This window comes from Erinaceus europaeus, chromosome 20 (assembly GCF_950295315.1).
Source record: "Erinaceus europaeus chromosome 20, mEriEur2.1, whole genome shotgun sequence".
Taxonomy (NCBI): Eukaryota; Metazoa; Chordata; class Mammalia; order Eulipotyphla; family Erinaceidae; genus Erinaceus; species Erinaceus europaeus.
The window spans coordinates 9908814-9919931 of NC_080181.1; the positions used below are offsets into that span (position 1 = coordinate 9908814).

The following is an 11118-nucleotide window of genomic DNA, read 5'->3' on the forward strand; positions in this document are numbered from 1 at the left end:
AGTATTGTGTATTATTTATATAACTTCTATTAAACATTTTGAGTATGCATTGTGGCTGAACCATGGAAAGAACCAGATACATATATTTAGATGTAGATTTGCTGAATAATCGAGTAGACATATGTTAAGCTTCTATAAATACTGTCAAACTGTTAAAAGATAGTTGAGTTACTCTGTATTGCTATCAGTAATGTCCAAGGGTTCCATTTGCTCTACATTTGCATTCACACTTGGTATTTTTGTGTTTTCAAATCTAGCATGTGCAATGAGATGCCTATGGTTTCATTTTTCATCTTCCTTCTTTGGGGGTATAGAGATTCACGATTCTGTAATGATGTACAATGATGCTTCTCTTGTACCTGTTGATGATCTGTAATACTTATTTGGGAAAATACCTCTTCAGATCCTCAGACTCCTTGAATTTTATTTAATTTTTTGCCACCAGGATTATTTCCCAGTCTTGGTGCCTGCACCACAAGTCCCCTGCTCCTGGTGACCATTGTTTTCATTTTTCTTTTTGATAGAAGGTGAGAATGAGGGAGAAAAATAGACATCTATAACAGTGCTCTACCAATATAAAATATCCCCCTACCACCACAGATGACTTGAAGCTGAGTCTTCACATGCGGTATTGTGTGCACTCTACTGAGTGTGTTGCTGCCCCATTCTCCACATTTGATTACTTTAAAATAGGATATATGTTTTTCTTGATGTTGGGTTGTATTGTCTTCTCTATATATTTTGGATATTAACTTACCACCAGATGCATGTTTAGCAAATATTTTCTCGCACTTCCTATGTTATCGTTTCATTTTGTTATTTCCTTTATAGGACAGAAAGTTTTACATTTGGTGTGGTCCCATTTGTTTACTTTTGCTTTTGTCACCTTTGTGTTTGGAGTTAGACTTAAAAAACTTGTCACAGGCAGATGTCATAAGATAACCCCCCCTTTTAAAAATATTTATTTATTTTCCCTTTTGTTGCCCTTGTTTTTTTTATTGTTGTTGTAGTTATTATTGTTATTATTGATGTCATTGTTTTTGGATAGGACAGAGAGAAATAGAGAGAGGAGGGGAATACAGAGATGGGGAGAGAAAGATAGACACCTGCAGACCCGATTTACTGCCTATAAACTGACTCCCCTGCAGGTTGGGAGACGGGGGCTCGAACCAGGATCCTTTTGCCAGTCCTTTCGCTTTGCGCCACCAGTGCTTAACCTGCTGTGCTACCACCCGATTCCCCCCTTGTTTTTTTAATAGGGATTAAAAAATATTTTATTAATTTTGGATAGAGACAGAAATTTAGAAGGAAGGGGGAAATAGGAAGAGAGACACCTGAAGCATAGTTTTTACTGCTTGTGAAGCTTCCCCCTTACAGGTATCTGGAACCAGGGACTTGAACCTGGGTCCTTATGCGTTGTAATGTGTGTGTGCTACCAGGTGCGCCACTGACCAGGCCCTTTTCCAGAAGTTCTAAAGTTTCATTTCCTTTGCCCAAGACTTTAATCTGTTTTGTATTAATTTTTGTGTATGGTAGTGGTACTTTCTCAAAGTTGTTTTTGACTATTTTAATTTCTTTGAATTTATATATGAATTTTAGAACTGCCTTATAAATTCATACTAAATATGTCTATGATTTTAATTGGGACTGTATTGAATCAGTGGATTTTTTTTTGGCAGGGGGAGGGAATTAACATTTATTTTCCCTTCAACAATAGATGGAACTATCCACTTCCCCAGCATTATCTCTTCGAAACAGACTTTCAAGTTTTCCCAAATGAGAAAGTAATTTTAAAGTACTGCTGTGCTTTGCATTTCTCTAATTATAGGAAAGAGTGGGGATGTTTTCATGTATAATGACTTGTTATTACTACTTAGACTTCTTGTCACACCTCTTACTAATTTCCTTTTATGTTCCTAAAGTCTCAGTTTCTAAGTGAACTGTATATTAGTTTTTGTCTGATGCATAGGTTGCATATCTCCCAACATTGGCTTAAATTTGGATTTTCCTTATGATATAAACATTTAACATCAGGGAATCACTAAAATTTTGTTATTCTTGTGTATCAGCCATTGTTGCAAATGTTTTCCCTCTAAATTTTAAAGATTCATTTTTTTATGATTTATTTGATAGAGGTAGAAAGGGAGAGAGAGAGAGAGAGAGAGAGAGAGAGAACTAGCGGGATCGGGTAGCGCAGCAGGTTATGTGCACATGGTGCACAGCACAAGGACCTAGAAACCCCGGCTCTCCACCGTCAGGGCAGTTGCTTCACAAGCAGTGAAGCAGGTCTTCAGGTGTCTCTCTTTCTTTCCCCCTCTCTGTCTTCCCTTCCCCTCTCCATTTCTCTCTGTCCTATCCAACAACAGCAGCAATAACAACAATAACAATAATAACAAGGGAAACAAAATGGGAAAAATGGCCTCCAAGAGCAGTGGATTCATAGTGCAGGCATCAAGCCCCAGTGATAACCCTGGAGGAAAAAAAAAGAGAGAGATAACTAGAGAGAGAGAGAGGACACCCCATAACACTAGAGCTTCCTTCAATATGGGAGGGTCTGTGATCAGCCTGGTAACACACATGGCACAGCACACTATCCTGCTGAGCTATTTTACCAGCCTGATAATGTCTTTTTGTCTAAAGGACATGAAAACACTAATTTAAAGGGAAATAGGCATCCCTGTGTTCATAGCTGCTGCATTCACAATAACCAAAGAGTGGAAGCCACCTACATGCCCATTGATAGATGACTGTTTGGATGCTATATGATATATACTCCATGGAATACTATTCTGCAATCAGAAAAGATGATGTTGTACCTTCTGGGACAAAAATGGATGGAACTGAAGGTGGTAATGCTTAGTAAAGTAAATAAAGAGGGGAAAGACAACTACTGGATAGTTTCACTCATGTGGATTATAGGAAACTCAAATACATGAAAGTGTACACACACACACACACACACACACACACACAAGGACCATTGTTAGGAGAGTGGGTGCACAGGACTTGGATGGTGGGTGCAGTGTGGTCTTACATTTTGTAAACCACTATTACAAATAAAAAATGGGTTGGAAAAAACTATTTATTAGATAATAGGAGAGGGAGAGGGAGAGTGTATGAACCAGACCTTCACTGTGGCATATGTGACACTGGGGATTGAATTTGGGACTTCATACTTGAGAGTCCAAAGACTTATCCACTTTGTCATGTCCCAGGTGGCTTGATAATCTTTATATGATTTCACTTTTTCAACATTTGCATGTCAGATCTTTTTAGTATTATACCAGTGTATGGTGTGAGGAATGGATCCAAGTTTATTTTTTTCCATATGGCTGTCCAGTTGTTCTATCTTATATACATATATATTGTCCATTTTTTCCCCTACTGATTTGAGCTGCCACCTTCACTACATACTAAGTTTTACAGACACTTAGGTTATTTTTGTGTTTTCCATTCTGTTCTATTGGCTGGTCAGTTTTCTTATAAGCCAATATCATATTGTTCTAGTTATAGAAGCTTCATAATATTTTCATTTCTTGTAGCTTCTCACATATTTTCCTCTTTAAAATAAGGATATATATATACTTGAATATTAAACTGTAACCTTATAATTATTCTGTCTAGCTCTAGGAAAAAAACTTGGTAATATATTTATTTATTGCATCATTAGGGATAATTAACATCTTTGGAACTTGAGATTTCTAATCATGAAGTATTATAAATTTCAAAAAAATTCATATTTTTTGAGGTATTTTAATGACAGATTCGGGGGGAGAGAGAGCAAGAGTATCATTCTGGCCACATGTGATGCCAGGAGCTGAACTCAATCTTGTGAGTCAATTGTTCTAGTCTCTGTGCCATCTCATGGGCCATAGTTCTACTTTTTTAAGGAGTATTTTATATTTGTTATCTATATTTGCATTATGATGAAGTCCTGTATTTGATTATATCTGTCATTACTAGTTGTATAGTGGATTCTATGTAAAGTTCATATATTGTGATGCAGTTATTTTTGCTTTTCCATGGATTATTTCAGGATTGACAAGTGGGCAATAAAAATTTCTGCAAATGTTCCTCCTGGTTCTTACTCCTTCCCCACATCTTTATAAAATGGTAAATAATAATGGAGATTGGAGATATCCTGCTTTTACTCTAGTTCTGAGTAGGAATGACTAGTTTTATCAAATTTGTTGCTAGTTTTTAGCCCGAGTTTTATTTATTATTTTTTCCTGATTCGAAGAAGGGCTTTAAAAGCATGAATGTATGTTGAGTCCCCCCACCCCCATCTTCTTTGGGATTTTTTTCCTCCTAGGTTTCTACTGCTTCCATTTCTACAGTCTCTTCTCCCTGTACACCTGTCTTACATTTACAAATTCCTTGGCTAGGCCACCTCTGCCCTTCATTTCCTGTCAAAATAAAAAGGAGTGCTTTCTTTTCTGCATTCATAGTCTCAGACTATATCTTTGTGTCTTCTGTATGCAGTCTCTTGTCTAAGTGTCCCTTTGCACCCCAGTGTCACTGTAACACCTCTGTTGAGATGCATTTGTATTTCAGAATCTGATTTTAGGCTGCGATAGGATAATGACAATGTAAAAGATTTTAATGCCTGAGGTTTCCAAGTCTGAGATTCAGTCCCCAGCACCATTATTAACCAGAGCTGAACTATACTCTGGTAAAAAGAGAAAAAGGAAATCTTTCGTTCAGAATCTGATCTTCTTGCATCACTGAGGTTTCCATGTCTGATGTTCAGGGTAATTCTTTTTGTTGTTGCCAAGGCTTTACTACTGTGGGCCAACTTTTTGCCAACAGACAGAAAGCGAGACAGGGAGAGAAGGGAAGACACCAAAGCACAGATGCCTTCCGCAGTGAGCTGGGGGCTGGGCTCTAGGTAGGGCCACATGCATGGTCAGGCAGGCCACCTTCCCACCCTCAGGGCTTCTTGATACTCTGGACTCAGCTTGTGATTATTCATCTTGGTTACTTGGTTCCTATATGTAGCAGGGGGGCGCCCAGGTGGAGTCTCAGACCTGAGCTTGAAGGTATTATGCTCACACCAACTCTTCAGTGAGTGTGAAGTCTTTTGTTATGCAAGATAGTTAAATTCCATCTGCTGTGAAGCACAGGGCTGCAAGTTAACAGTACTGTCTTGTGTACTTAAGCATTTGGTAAAAGGCCAAGCTCATGTTTAGGAGACCTTGCCCCAAACACAAAACCCCACTATATTCCATGTTATGTTTACGAGGAAAGGTACAGCATTATTTAAGACAGTGAATCTAAGGAGAGAAATACACCACCATTCAACTAACAGCTTATTTTAGAGGAAACTTTTTTTTTTTTTAATATAGCAACTGGGTATAATTTGATTTCTGTCCTTATCCAATGTGAAAGTTATGGAATAATTATTGAATAAAAGTATGAAAAATTCATATAATGAACTTCTGTCTTAGCCAAAATAATAGAGATTATGTAGTCTGAATCTTGGCCTCCTAAAGTGAAATATCTTTAGAAAAATGTCACCACGGTTATGTGTGACTCTTGCCTTCTGTCTCTTGGTGCATCACCACTTCCACAAAGTCTGTGGGAACACGGCACTGACGCTCTTTCCTGTGAGCACCAGTTAGATGCCCTTCTGGAGCAGCTTCCATTGTTACTCAGTAGCACAAGTGTCTTTGGCAGCTCTGGTGATGTCTAGACCATGTTTCTGAGAAACATGAGGTGAAGGGCTATGCCATGCTGCTTCAGGACCCTGAGCAGCTGACCACACCACTCCTTGTTATTAAGTGTATTTTCTGGGGGTCGGGCGGTAGCGCAGCGGGTTATGCGCACATGGCACAAAGCGCAGGGCTGGCATCAGGATCCCAGTTCAAGCCCCCGGCTCCCCACCTGCAGTGGAGTTGCTTCACAGACTGTGAAGCAGGTCTGCAAGTGTCTTTCTCTCTGTCTTTCTCTCTATCTTCCCTTCCTCTCTCCATTTCTCTCTGTCCTATGCAACAATGAACAACATCAACAACAACAATAACTACAACAAGGCTACAACAACAAGGGCAACGAAAGGGGGAAAAATGGCCTCCAGGACCAGTGGATTCATGGTGCAGGCACTGAGCCCCAGCAATAACCCTGGAGGCAAACAAATGTATTTTCCTTTCAGAGAGAGCCAGCAGGGGAGTTTCTACACAGAGTAACCCTGTGCCTTGTCTACAGCTGACATCAAACTGATGTAGGGAGAATGGCTGCCTGGGGATGTTTTGGTCTGTCTTTCCTGACATGGAGACACTTGGACAACTATGTTGTGGGACTGTCTTTCTTTAGTTTGTTTCCAAGGTGCAAGGTGACTAAAGCAGTGGGGACAGAGGTTGTGCTGTCTCTGGCTCTCACCCCTTAGTCCAGAGTGGTTCCTGCTACTGGAACCACCACCAGGGAGGTGGCAGAGTGATGGAGTGCAGAACTTGCATTTGTGAGGTCCTGAGTTCTACCTCCCTGCACTGCTCATGGCAGAATGATGTTCTGAATCTTTCCTCCTACAGAAATTATCTTAAAAGCAGAGTAGTTCCTATGCAGTCTAGGGCACATTACTGAACTCACGGGAAATATTCCTTTTCTATGGTTGCTATGAGAACTGGGTTTCTTGGGCACGTGCTTGGTCAGCCCAGCTGGACCCAGAGCTGCCTTGAGCTGCTGTTTGTGCCAGGGCATTTTTCAACCTAGGTATGTGCTCAGAAAGTGTAGAAAGAGGCAAGGAGAGAAACACTGAGGTTTTCCAGAATTTGCCCAACTCAACAGTAAAATGTTTATGATTGCTTGTTTTCACTTACCCTGTTCTCATTGAGTTAGAGAAGTACTCATGTGGAAAATGTGCTTTCATTTAAAATTTTTGGCATGAATTACATTCTGAATTCTAAAAATTTTTCTTCTAAAGAATGATCACTTTTCATCTTTTCTCAAATGGCCCTGTCCCCCCATCTACTTTGCTTGCACCCTTCACTTTCAGTTGGTTTCCTTCCTCTCAGACTCAAATTGCGTTTCACTGCTGACTGAGGTGAGGACTCACGTGGGAGTGATGTGTTAGGAATATTTTCAGGCAAAGCCAGTGAGTGGAGCTTGTAGAAGTGAGGCAAGGACACACACAGCATTGAGCAAACTGGTGGCTGACTGTGTGGCTCCTGTCTTCATGGAGCCTTTGCAGAGGCTAAATGCCCTTTCAAAACATCCTGAGCAAAGCCAGGCAGCTGGACCCTTCAGCCCTGATGTTCAGTGTGCTCCTGAGACACAGCCTCCTGCCACTCTGGGTTCTCAAGAGCAGAGAAAGTGTTCTCTGGCACCCAGAATGGAACTCTCTGGCAGAAAGCATAGATGCTAACTATGGGGAGCTTGGGAAAGCATTTTCAAGCTGGTGTACATCAAAATGAGAACAAGGCTCCCAGAGGCTGTGAATGGCGTTGGAGCGAGTATTTGGCTCACTTTGCAGGGGTGTTTCTGTTCTATTGATGTGACATTAAAAGGGGAGAAGGTTGGATCTGAACTGATCATTTTTCATTTGTCTTTTGAGATTTTTTCTTTCTGCAGATATCTCCTGCTCTTGAAACATGGGCATGAATAAAGCTCACAGCACAGTGTATCTGTCTCCTTTTTCTGCTCTGCTGAGTGCATGGTGAATACATGCTTGCAATGAAAGGAAAGAGGTCTGTTTTTGTTGATGGCGGTCTCCTGGCTTTTTTCTCCTGTTTTCTTCCCAGATAGTTAGGGCTTGAGCCACAGATTCTTCCCTACCTATGAAACATGTGAAGTTCAATAACAGCTGAAAGGAACCTATAAAAATAGAAACCCAAAGGTGGTGACTTCTTGGAGGTAGTGGTGGTGATGCTGTTGGCTGTAAAGGGAGTTAGTGGGAACTAGAGGTTTTGAAAATGTTCTTTGTCTTGCCTGGAGTCATATGGATTATAGTTGCTGAACTAAAGAGTTAGCATTTTATGTGTAGTAGTATAGAGTAAAGAAATGCATTGTATTATATATTAATTAAAAAAGGATGTTCTGATATGATGGACTATGACCCTACCAGATGACACACTGACATAAGAAATTCAGTCTGGGGTTCAAGCCCCCAGATCCCCACCTGCAGGGGGTGGATGTTTCACAAGCAGCAAAGCAGGTCTGCAGGTCTTTATCTCTTCTTTAAAATATTTTCATTTATTATTGGATAGAGACAGACAGAAAATCAGAAGGGAGGGAGAGGTAAGAGAGATAAAAAGACAGAGAGATACCTGCAGCCTTGCTTTACCACTCGTGAAGCTCCCCCCCTTCAGGTGGGGACTAGGGGTTTGAACCTGATCCTTGCACACTGTAGTGTGTGCACTTAACCAGGTGCGCCACTGCCTGGCCTATCTCTGTTGCCATTGCCACTGCCACCTCCACCTCCCACCTCCCACCACCCACCTCCCACCTCCATCTCCCCCTCTTAATTTCTCTCTGTCCTATCCAGTAAAATGGAAAAAATGGCTGTCAGGAACAGTGTATTCGTAGTGTGTCATGGAGCCCTAGCGATAACCCTGAAAGTTAAGAAAAAAAAAAAAAGAAAGACAAAAATAAAGAAAGAAATTCAATCTGGAAACACAAAGAGCAAAAGCCACCACCTGAAGGTGCCAGTGGCCAGAAATAGTCAGACTCTGGTAGTTCAGTTAACACTCCTTGGAGGAAGTTGTACTCCCTGAGTAGGTGGAGTCTTGGGGCTTCATGCTCCCCCCTCATCAATGTGGTGGGTGGGGATGGCCAGAGGGGTTGTTGAATTTAGTTTGGGTTTGCTGAAGTATTGAATGCTTTCAGTGTGCTCTGTGAGTGGGGTTGGAGATGGGAGATTTGACTACCATTGTCCCCCAGCAAGGTTTTATTATTATTATTATTATTATTTTATCTCTACCACAGACTGAATTCTTACTACTGATTCATTCCCCCAAGCTTTTCAACTTTGGGTGTTAAAGCTTAATCCTTGTCACATGATTCTCTTCCAGAAATGTTTTAGTCACATGACGGCAATTCCTTTGGAGATCCCAAAGTCCTAGGAAAGTTGCATGAAATCCTAGAGCTATGAATCTGATACGGGAAGCAAGGGCAACAGCCTCTTCAGCTCAGGTCCTTGTGGAGGCAGCAGGGCACCTATGATCACATGCCCTGTGGCTGTGTGCTGGGTGTGTGGTTGTGTGCAAGATCTTGCTGAATGTGGGAATGCACATCTGGCAGGATGGAATCCCAAGACTACAAAGTGAGGATGGGATGACTTTATAAAGGTAGCTGGTTCTGGCAGGCTGTGCTTGCAGTGTACTTGTCTTGAGAACATAGGTGATGGGGGTAGGAGATGATTCTCAAATAACACGGCAGGCCAAGGGCTGGTCCTGGTGCCAGGCTGTTCTCCTCAGGAGGCAGTGGCCTGTGGCTTTATGCTGCCCTCTCATTGATGAGGTGTGTGGGAGGAATGGCCATGGGGCAGGACCACCCATCTAGTTGGTGTGGGATTTGGCTTGATTTTTAAAAGAGGCCTGAAAGGCCTTCATTTTGTTGTTGGGATGGGATTGAAGATTCAAGATCTAGCTAGCACTGCTTCCTCTCATGGTACACTTACCCAGCCATGTCTAGTTCTGGACCCTGATTCCTTTTCTATAACTTGTCTGCTTATGTGTACAGTTGGTGTTTTAGTCTCACTGTTAAAACATTCTCTTAGGCCTTACAATCATTTGGAGAAATTAAGGGATACTTATAAAATATTAGATAATAAACACTGAATTTTTTTGGCTTATAAGCAAGAAGCATTTATTTTTCACAGTGCAGGAGGCTGGGAAGTCCAAGGTCATGGCACCTGTTGCTTCTGGCAAGAGCCCACTCTCTGGTTCAAGGATGGCACCCTCTGTGAGTCCTCACATGGCAGAGGGGCAGAGGGTCTCTTTATAAAGGTACTAATCCTGTGTGGGCACTGCCCCACCACCCCCAGAGTCCACCTCCCCCAATGCCATCACTCTGGGCATCAGGCTTCCAACAGATGGGGGGAGGGTTGCTTTCAATCTACTGCAGTTGGGTTCAGGCTTCCACTCTGCCTAATGTGGTGTGGACAGGCTCTCTCACTTCTGTGACATTACTGTCCCCATCTGTAAAAGAAGACTGGGCATGGTGGTCTCAGCTTCTTTTTGGCTGGAGTTTTGACTCCCCAGTAGTCTTCTCCACAGCCTTACTTTTTGCCTCTGCAGGTCTCAGATCATGTATTTAATAACTTTTATGAAGGCACCAGGTCAAGAGTTTAAGGGAGTCCCTCCCAAAGTTGAAGCTACACAAGGTCTGGGTAGGGGCAGAGAAATACATGCTCTATGAAGAAGAAGGAGGGACATGCAGCGTATCCTGGAATATGGGTGTAAACTAAAGGTAAGTCGTGATATTCAACACATATTTAGAGAGTTCCTAATTCATGGAGGGTTTGAGACCAAATAATCAGTGATTTCAAAAGGAGTCCTGTTGGTATATTTTGGAGTGAAATGGGCCATTTCCCAGCACTGAGCTTTCTTAAGTTCTTCTCCCTGAAGACTGGTGTGTCCATGCTGAGGAGGTTGGCTGGCCAGCTGGGAGGCCAGGCTGCATCACTGGAAGGTGGAAGACATGGCAAGAGGCAGCGTTAGAGTTGATGTGCCTTCCAGGACAGGTAGGAGTTCCAGATCTTAACAATACACTGGGTAACGGTCAAGATAGTGATAAGGGCATCTGGGTAATCCCGCTGCAGGTGGGCCCAGTTGTCCTGGACTGACAGGCCATTGAGTGTCCTGACCAGTGGGAGGAAGCAGCCTAGGAAACACGGGGCAAAGCCCACCTGGTCCAACAGCATTTTCTTCAGTGCATCCACCTTGGTGGTGCCAGGGATGATTTGATCCAAGAGCCTGTACCAACCTTCCACCACAGGACCCACAAAGCCACAGCCCAGAGAGGCCATGGTGAGGGTCCAAGTAGTCTGGTGTCCATGCAGACCTCGTCTCTTCTCCAGCTCCTCTGAGATGACATCACCCAGGTCTATCAGGGACCCGACAGTCAGGACCTGCACCTTCTGTGGGTGAGCAGCCAGGGCCACTGGTTTGCCTGCCAAAGTGCCAT

General features: G+C 42.5%; 1 pseudogene; it reads right to left on the bottom strand.

Moving 5' to 3' along the window:
- Positions 1-10632: 10632 nt before the first annotated feature.
- On the bottom strand, positions 10633-11118 carry LOC103111415 (protein Mpv17-like; annotated as a pseudogene).